The sequence below is a fragment of the Mytilus galloprovincialis genome, chromosome 2, assembly GCF_965363235.1.
Source record: "Mytilus galloprovincialis chromosome 2, xbMytGall1.hap1.1, whole genome shotgun sequence".
Lineage (NCBI taxonomy): Eukaryota > Metazoa > Mollusca > Bivalvia > Mytilida > Mytilidae > Mytilus > Mytilus galloprovincialis.
Window position 1 is genome coordinate 19,462,233 of NC_134839.1, and position 9,585 is coordinate 19,471,817.

Sequence of the window (9,585 nt, forward strand, 5' to 3'; positions counted from 1 at the left end):
TTTAACAGGGATTTTTTGGTTTATCTCGATTATATTAGGCCATTTAAAAATAATTGGCTATAGATAAAATTAAGGTGGTATGGGTGTCTTCCTCCATCTTGGATTGTAAAAAACAGAGAACCAAAGGTGCAGATTTTCTATCAAGTTAGCAAAATTTGATGCAGGAATGAAAATTTTAAATGTGAATGTTCATTTAAAAGAACCAATTTATAATAATATAACTTATAATTATTAAATATTTTTGCAAATATTGATTATTTTTGATTGTTTTTATTTTTTTTTAAATTGGCATTTTAAGGAGAAGTAACTCTGAAACGTGCATTTTCTGAAGGATTCTACATGGAATTTTCCTATTTTGTATTTTAGCTGGAAAAAACGTACGGTGACCCTATCTTTTTTTTTTTTTGATATTCTCAAAGCATTGTCTAAAAGCTATCTTTTCCTTAAGTATTTAACAATTCTATCATTTTGTTTAGTTTCTAATAACAAAATGGTGTTTTTCCCTGTATAATCCATACAAAATGTGTCATTTTGTCACGTCCTGTAGCTTGAGAAAATGCACGGTGACCTATCATTTTTATTATATTTTTCAAGATATATCAATAGATACTACGTTTTGGCAAAATATAAACAAATTCTATCATTTTTATTTTAGACTCCCATACCACCTTAACAATGAAATTTGGGAATGTTTCAAAGAGATACATTTTACAACCTGACCAAAGCGGAATACAGCCAAAGGTCACCAATGGGTCTTCAATACAGTTAGAAAAACTCGCACCCGGAGTCATTCTTCAGCTGGCCCCTAATCAAAAATGTGTATTATTTCAGTGATAATGGACGTCATACTCAACTCCAAAAGAAAGGAACATTTTAAACAATCATACAGGCCAGAGTCTCCATGCTTGGGACAGGCGCAAACACGCAGCGGGGTTAAACATGTTTTTGATATCTCAACCCTTTCCTTTAACTACTAGCAATGTAGAAAAAACACAGCAATGCGTATAGTCAAACTCAGATTAAAAGAAGTTCGATGTCAGAACAAAAGAAACTATACCTAACAACAAACTTATTTTCACTTACCTGTGGATAATATTTTTGCAAATGGCGGAATTTTTTTCAAGATAGATTTTTTTTCTGAAATTGTTTAACATTTCACAGCGGTATAATACTTTTACTATGATTATTCATCTCTTAATTTTATTTATTTTGTATTTACAATGTATCATATATCAAATTTATTCGTTCAGAATATGTTCATTTGTATTAAGTTACGTCTTTTGATTTAGTTAAGCCTTTTTAATTGATATTTTAAAGTGTGTCTTTCTATGTTGTTACGCTACACTATTGTTTCAGATAAGGGTGAAGGTTTGGTACCCTTAAAACGTTTAAACCTGCTGTAACCTGTCCTAAGTTAGGAATCTGATGTGTAGTAGTAGTCGATTGGTGATTGAGTTGATAATTGTTTCTCGTTTCTCGTTTTTTATATAGATTAGACCGTTTGTTTTCCTGTTTGAATATTTTTACACTAGTAATATTTGTGGGGCCCTTTATAGCTTGATGTTCGTGTTGAAGACCGTACTTTGATCTAATATGATTAACTTTTATAACTTGTGAATTGGATGTGGAGTTGTCTCATTGTCACTCATATAAATACATCTTATATCTATAAAAAATGACTATCATACATAAATTAACAAACTTTAAGGACTACTAGCAGTTACTGACTTGCCAGGAGTATCATTCCTACTGATTCCATTAATGAGTTTTTATATAAATATAACTTGGTTCCTTTGAAGTCTGCATGCCATATTATTTTTCATATATTTGAAATGTCTGAAATGCAGTCAAGTTTAGCGTTTGATAGTTGACAACATTCTGGTGTAGCACAAACAAACAACTTGTTACGTCGCGTTTCATTGGCCGAAATGAAGTTTTAATTTTTAATTTCTTCCATACTGACGCTAGAGTATTATCCTGACAATGTCGTAGTTACTTATAATAAGTATCTCATAATACTGATCCCTTACAATTATTTATGATGGGTTGCTATCTTTGGTAACATCTATGGTTGCACATTCCTCGTTTATTATTTTCATGCTATAAAACAAACACACAGTAGCTAAGCGTTTGGTCATTTAGAAATAACATATCATAAACGGAGAATCTTGTCCCCCAAAGTTAAAAACAAAACAACAATAATTGTCATTTGTGCACGTGAATGACTTTTGTAACTTTGAAATGTTACATCGGCGAAGATTATTTCGTTTGCATGTGTGGAACTAAATAATAAATAAATACGTGTGAAAAATGTCGTAGAGAACAATGTAAATGTACTGTTTCGATTTTAATTGGATGAACAGTTATCTTTTAATTTCATACCGTAAGAATAGAGCTTTACATAACATTGTTGAACTATCGGCCACGGTGATCTATAATGGTAGTATGCATGCGCATTTAAAATTATCACATATATGATAAACTGATCAACGAAATTTCAAGAAATTAAGGATGACTAAATACATGTACAAGAAGGAACTCAGCTTTTTATCAATATATTTAATGAATAAACACGCCTTTTAAATCTGATTCTTTTTTACATATAACTGTATGCTTCTATTTAAATATTTACAGTATAAAATTTACGTTCGTTTTTCAACCGAGAATAACATCTTTAACAGTTAATTATGAATTCATGAAGTACATGAAGTATATAGTTGGAGTTTATAAAGTACATTTTGCCATGGTTTGCCATCTCCATTTTTTTTTCTAAACAAAGCATGGTTGGTTACATATTCTGAATTTACTTACAATTTCGTGATTTTTTTTCAAAATCAATTAAACTGAAACAGAAAAAAAATCACACTTTCTTATATCGAATACCTAAAACTTGCGAAAGAATATGAATAGTTAACATGACAGTCAAAAACATTCGAGTAAGGATCGAAAAACCAGTCACTCGAGAAGAGATCGAGAATTCGTCGAGTAGCGGTCGAATAAATCAATGAAAGGATCGTGTAGGGATCGATTTGGGTCGGAATACAAATAGTTTACCGATCAGTACTCTATCATTTCGATCTTTGCTCGACTAATATCCGATAACTTCTCGATCAGCGACAGCCTGTACGATCGCGATATGTGGTCAAGATTACCTCGACCAATGCCCGATCGCTTTATGATTACTGCGACTTCTATATTTTTTCATCCCAGACCAACTAGACCAATATCCGATCTCTATGCGACCACAATCGACCACTCTTCGATCTCTATTTGGCCATACGCGAGTATACATCACTACTACACGATTCTCCAAAAATGTGTGCAGCTCTGATTAACTCTCATAACTTTGCTTCTGCAAAAATATATTGCCACTATTTATTTTTTGACTGTACAAAAATTTCTCCATACACAGTACGCGTATGTATTTTTGCAAGGAGGTGTACAATTTTAAAAGAGAGAACACAGATAGCAAAGGAACAATCAAACTCAAAGGTCAAACCGACACAGTCATAGTGAAAAACGAAAGCTGACAAGAAAACAAACAGAAGTCTACATAACACAACATAGAAATCTAAAAACTTAGCAACACGAAACCTTATAAAACCTGGGATGATCTCATGCAGGTGCTTCGGAAGGGAAGTAGATTCTGGATTTTGACCACACAGAATTTTTCAAATATGAAAATAGTATTAAAATTTATTATTAGACAGCTGATGATTAATTCAGCTTTCAAAGTTAGTTTTTAAGAACATCATCATTGTATTTAATTTTTGTAGTATGAAAGAAAGAAGATGTGGTATAATTGCCAATGAGAAAACTTTCCACAGAACACCAAATGACATAGAAATTAACAACTATATGTCACCGTACGGTCGAATGTTAACAAACACTTTTTTTAATACGCTTTTTGACACAATTTTATTAAAACAAAATGAGACGAAAGACAAATGATTTTTATTTGAATTCGTAATACTTTATTAGATATATGTAAACAGTTTCAGAAAAGGTGTCCTCCAGGGGATTGAAATTCGATTTTTTACCAAATTTTGGGAAAATAGGCGACATCTTTACCCTCTTTTTGCAACATTATTAGTAAAAGAGGCAGGTTGTTGCCATGGATATACCAAAAAGAAATATCTTAAACCATTCAACTACTGGGTATCAGATCTATAGAAAATACTGATAACATACTTATGCACATATATGGCACAAACAGTAGTCTTAATTTGATAAAGCAAGGAAAAGGGGATGGTAGTGTTTACGTGTATTGCTATCTAACATCGGTTCTATTCCAGTGACAAGCTCATTTTGGCAGTAAAACTCCCATAACAAATGAGCGTTCTACTTTACTTTAAGGAAGTTTTGATAACCATTTGGGTCCTCATTGTTCAGCTCCTGCAAGTCTCTCATACTTTTGATTGTGCTATTTGATTAGGGACTTTCCGTTTAAATTTTCGTCAAAGTTTATAACAATTTATACTCCCCCACAGAGGTCACCTTGTCACCACTGCATCATCCAGATTTTTCGTCACCCTTTTGCTGTCTACCCGTTTTTGTTCGTTTTCTACGCTCTCTTCAAGCTCTGTCACAGCTATTAACTTGGATATCTGAGCTATAACCATCTTGCTAAACAATCCAACTGCTTTATTTCCATGTGGATATTTTAAATGTATAATTTTACTCAGACCTTCTGTGAACTACTGAATCTAACCAAATAAACGGGGAGCGTGTCCACTTGACACAGATTATGACTCAGTTTACATAATTATAAAGTTATAAAGAGTCATTACTCAAGAACGGTAAAAGTGACACCACCAAAATTCGCACTTGATCTGTTTTATGGTATTGCTTTTCATAAAATTTGGTTGAGGCAAAATGAAATTAGAGAACGGATCCGAAACTTACTGATGGGACGTACGTATACGTACGTACGGACGGACAAGTGTAACGCTTAATGCCTCCACCGCTGCAGCGGGTGATTTAAAAAACGCACTTCTTGACACGTACGTAACACTTGCTCATAAAATATGTCTTATAAAGCCTGATGAAATAAGCTATGTGGCACCGTTAAAGTCCACAATTCCTCTAAAGTCCACAACACCTCTAAAGTCCACAACAATTTTACGCTAAAGTCCACAACGCCGTTAAAGTCCACAAAATTTCCGCTAAAGTCCACAAAATGACCTCCGCTAAAGTCCACAAGAAAACACCGTTAAAGTCCACAATAACAAGTTCCGCTAAAGTCCACAAAAAAGCACCGTTAAAGTCGAAACATTTTTTTTTTTATTATCAAAAGATCAATTTTCTGTTTCTTACACCTGATATTATAGATCTAATCAAAAGCATGGACTTTTGTTCTTTGAAAGTATATCTTGTCAGCATAAATTATATTTTTGATGAATGAAAAGATTACAGTATTTTCTTTATCACCAAAAATTTGATCTTTGTGTTGCGATTTTTTATCAATCAAACAGACAACATTTCGGAAAAGTATTATACTCTTTTTATTCTTTAGTAAACATTTGTTCATCCACAAGAAACTCCAACATAGCGTTCTCTTTATGTATATGCTGGAGACATAATTTGGAGCCTATATTTGACATTTAAATTTCCTTTGCAAATATCTATAAAACATAATTAAATGTCCATTCAGTGTCTGATAGGCTCCATAGCAGCCAAAACGGTCCGTAAATCTCAAAAATAGACTTTGAACCATCATGTTCTTGTTTGAAAGCAAAATAAATAAATGATAAAGAATACCACACATTCATGCATTTTGTGGTGCTCAGCAGATTTCCATCACTCATTGGTTTGCATGTTTGTTTTGTTTTCAAAAAGAAAAATGAATTGGTTTCAGAATGAAAGATGAATCAAATAAATTATACGCGGTTGTGGTTCTGTATTGTGTAGTATCCATGATGAGTCCAAGTACATTTTTTTTCAACAATGCTATACATGTATATATGTTCCAGACAATATGAGTATTTGAACCGTACGGGTACGGTCTGGACCATATAAGTATACCTGAACGTATGCTCGTACCGCATGAGTATACTCGTACGGTTTAGCACGAGCTCGACCATACATGTGCATTTGTCAAATTTATCAAGAGTCAGAAAATGAAATAAAAACTTTAACCAAATACAAAAGTGACGCTAATTTTTTTAGTAAGAAATTGAGCTCAAATGCTCAAATTTCAATTGAAGTTATTGGAAGTTCATACATGTATATTTTAGAAGATAAGTTTTTAGAACATTTAGAAACGTCACTTCAAAAACCGTCAGTAAAATATAATGGTCAGAAGTATTTGTCACCTACAATTTGTTGTTATATATATATATATCATGAAAATCTACGGTTTTTTTTCATAACAAATATTTAGGGACTAAATAATGTAAAATTTTTACGAAAGCGTATTAGGGACATAGAAAAAGATAAAATTGGCAGTGAACTTTTTTTCAAAGTCGAAATTTTGACATTTCAAATCTTAAAATTTCGACTTTAACTCGAAATTTTAACTTTTTCTTATCTTGAAATTTTGACTTTCTCAAATCTTAAAATTTCGACTTTTCAAAAAGTCGAAATTTTGAATTTTTTAGAATTCGAAATTTGGACTTAAAACTCAAAATTTTTACTTTTTTAAAACTCGAAATCTCGACTTCTTTTAAACTCAAAATTTCGACTTTTTAAAACTCAAAATTTCGACTTTTCCTTAGTACTGAAATTTTCAGGGATTATGTAGAATCACTGACTTGTTTAGGGATTATATATAATCACTAAATTTTTCAGGGATTATGTATAATCACTAGAAAAAACGTTAGGGATTATACATAATAACTGAAATGAAGAAATAGTATTATTTATAAAGAAAAAGAATTAAGTCAAATAATTTATTCTATAAAATCATATTAAAACATCATTATAAACATAAATTGTAAAATGTTAAGCACAATATATCAAAATGATAACCCCATTTTTTTTTTTAATGTTAGGCACACTGTATGTAACATATATATTAAAATAATATGCTTCACATCTGTTTCTATCACAATATCAACATTTAAAAAAACCTTTTCCTTACATATCGAATCATTTTTTTTAAAGAAAAATAAAGTGTTCAGTAAAACCATCTTTTAGTTCTGCCTATTTTATCATCATCATGACATTTAGATGCATAAGTTCTCGAAGTTTAAATTTTCTTGTTCATTTGACAAAAAAAAAAAACCGACAAAAAACACAAAACAAATGTTCCATAATCTTCTTTACCACAAATAACAAGCTCTGGATTTACAAATAGAACATGAATATCAATTTGACGCTGGCTTTTAAGCAACAAACAGTACATGTAAAGTTATCGCTATAAAAGGAATGTTGATTATTATTATTTTTGACGTCTTCAACTTTATCTTGAAACCCTGAGTTGGTTATATCTTTAAGATTATCCTCTGTGTTTAAAAGCAGAATTATTTCATCTGGCAAGGAATATGAAAGAAAAAAATGATAATGTGTCTATATTGTTTATTTTTTAACAAACAAAGGATCCTTAAATTATTGATAATCCCTGAAATAATATTAGGGAATATGTAGAATAGTTATTAAAATGTTCAGTGATTATGTAAAATCCCTGGTCATTTTCAGGGATTATATATAATTACTAATGATTTCAGTGATTCTACATATTCCCTGAAAAATCAGGGATTCTACATAATCCCTGATTATACAAATTAAGAAATAACGAATATCACGGTCCAGGCCATGTGTAAATTTCCAACAAATCTATGAATCCATGAATTAATTCGATTCTAATAGGACAAATACGATCATTTAAAAAACTGAAGCGATGATGGGTATACCGTGTGTGTGGCTGTTCTATTTTACCCACTGTTCGATAAATGTAAAACAAATCTAACAAACCTCCATGAATGATTTCTTAACTAACCACTAGAAAAAAAGTGATTACTTTTTTTACTTCTCAGTAAACCCAACATTTGCAATTTTAAATTTACATTTTTTATCGTAAGCTACCGTCAAATTCACTGTTGACATGTTGTAACCAAGGAGCCGCCATGTTGACTTGCTGAAATCAGTAAATGTGCGAATAATGCAATAGAACAGAAAACAAGCAACACCTACCCCAATACTTTATTTTAATGCAATTGTATCCGAGTTTAGAAGGTATACGCAATAGAAAAACCTTCAGCTTTGACGAGGGGGGCAAGGGGGGTCCCCATAACAGCAAAACAGTGAATTGATTTGGTGAAAAACAGATAACAAGGAATTGAAAAGGGATAATAACAGATAACAGTAAATGAAATATGAAAATAAATCTGTCCAGGACCAATCCAGTAGATGACTCGTAGATCTTAGTATATAACTTGTGGTATGGACCTAGAAAATTGTATTTTGTGTAAACAAGACGTTTCGGTCGTTGAGGCAGTTCTGCCTTGGTTGATTTTTTTCCGTAACTTGTACAATAAGTTATAGTATGGATGTTGAATTTTTCTGAACGAAATTACTATTTTCTGTTTTTGATATAGGGATATTTTAATCTAGGGCATTTGAGGGATCAATTTTTAATGATTTAGGATTTTTTATTTAATTTTTAAAAATAGTGCAGCCAGTGACACTTTATTATCAATTTAATTTTTTGATTTTTTTTCTGAAAAGCAATATATATACTTTACAAGTAATAAAAAAAAAAACATTGATGCACAATATATTTTTTTAATTTAATGACCTCATGATAAAACTTACTTATAAAATACAAAAATACCCAGATCAGTGGAGACATGTAACACGCATGCCAGTTATGGTTATTCTGATAATAGAAATTGACTCAAGTGACAATTCTGATAGTATAATAGAAATTGGACCTAGTGAAAATTTGGATGACACCAAGTGAAACACCAATCATGTATCTTATGTGAAATTATTGAATATGGAAAATTTGGGTACAGTATTGGAGAAGCTGTATTAAACTGAAGACACATCTTTGTTTGCATCAATGGTTTCTGAGCTTCAATTTTCGCCAAGTGAAGCAGTTAAAAAGCTTTTAAAAATATGGTGGTCAGGGTTCTCTTTCATGTAAATGAAAAGAGAGGGAGTAGCACTTATAATATAAATACTAAAAGAAAAAGATGTTGTATAATTCCCAAAGCCATAATTCTAACTGCCTAATTTATCCACAAAATAGTGAACGAGAAACTTAGTAACACAGTAACAAATTAAAGAACCTTAGTGAGCACGCTCACATACCCCACGTCCCCACATTGTCATTGGAGAAATTAAATAAGTATATAAGAAAAAAAAATTGTATAAGAAAAAATACTGAATAATAAATTCCTGTCAATATACACATCTACATAGTATGTCCTTATTATCTACAAAATTTCATGAAATTCTGTTGTGTGTTTTCAGAGGAGTTGAGATGACAAACTGTTGCAGAAGTACATTGAAGCAAATAAGTTCAAAGGGGCATAACTCCTAGAAAAAAAATTGAATCGTAATTTCCTGTTGATATGCACATCTACGTAGTATGTCCTTATTATCTGAAAAGGTTTCGTGAAATTCTGTTGTGTGGTTTGA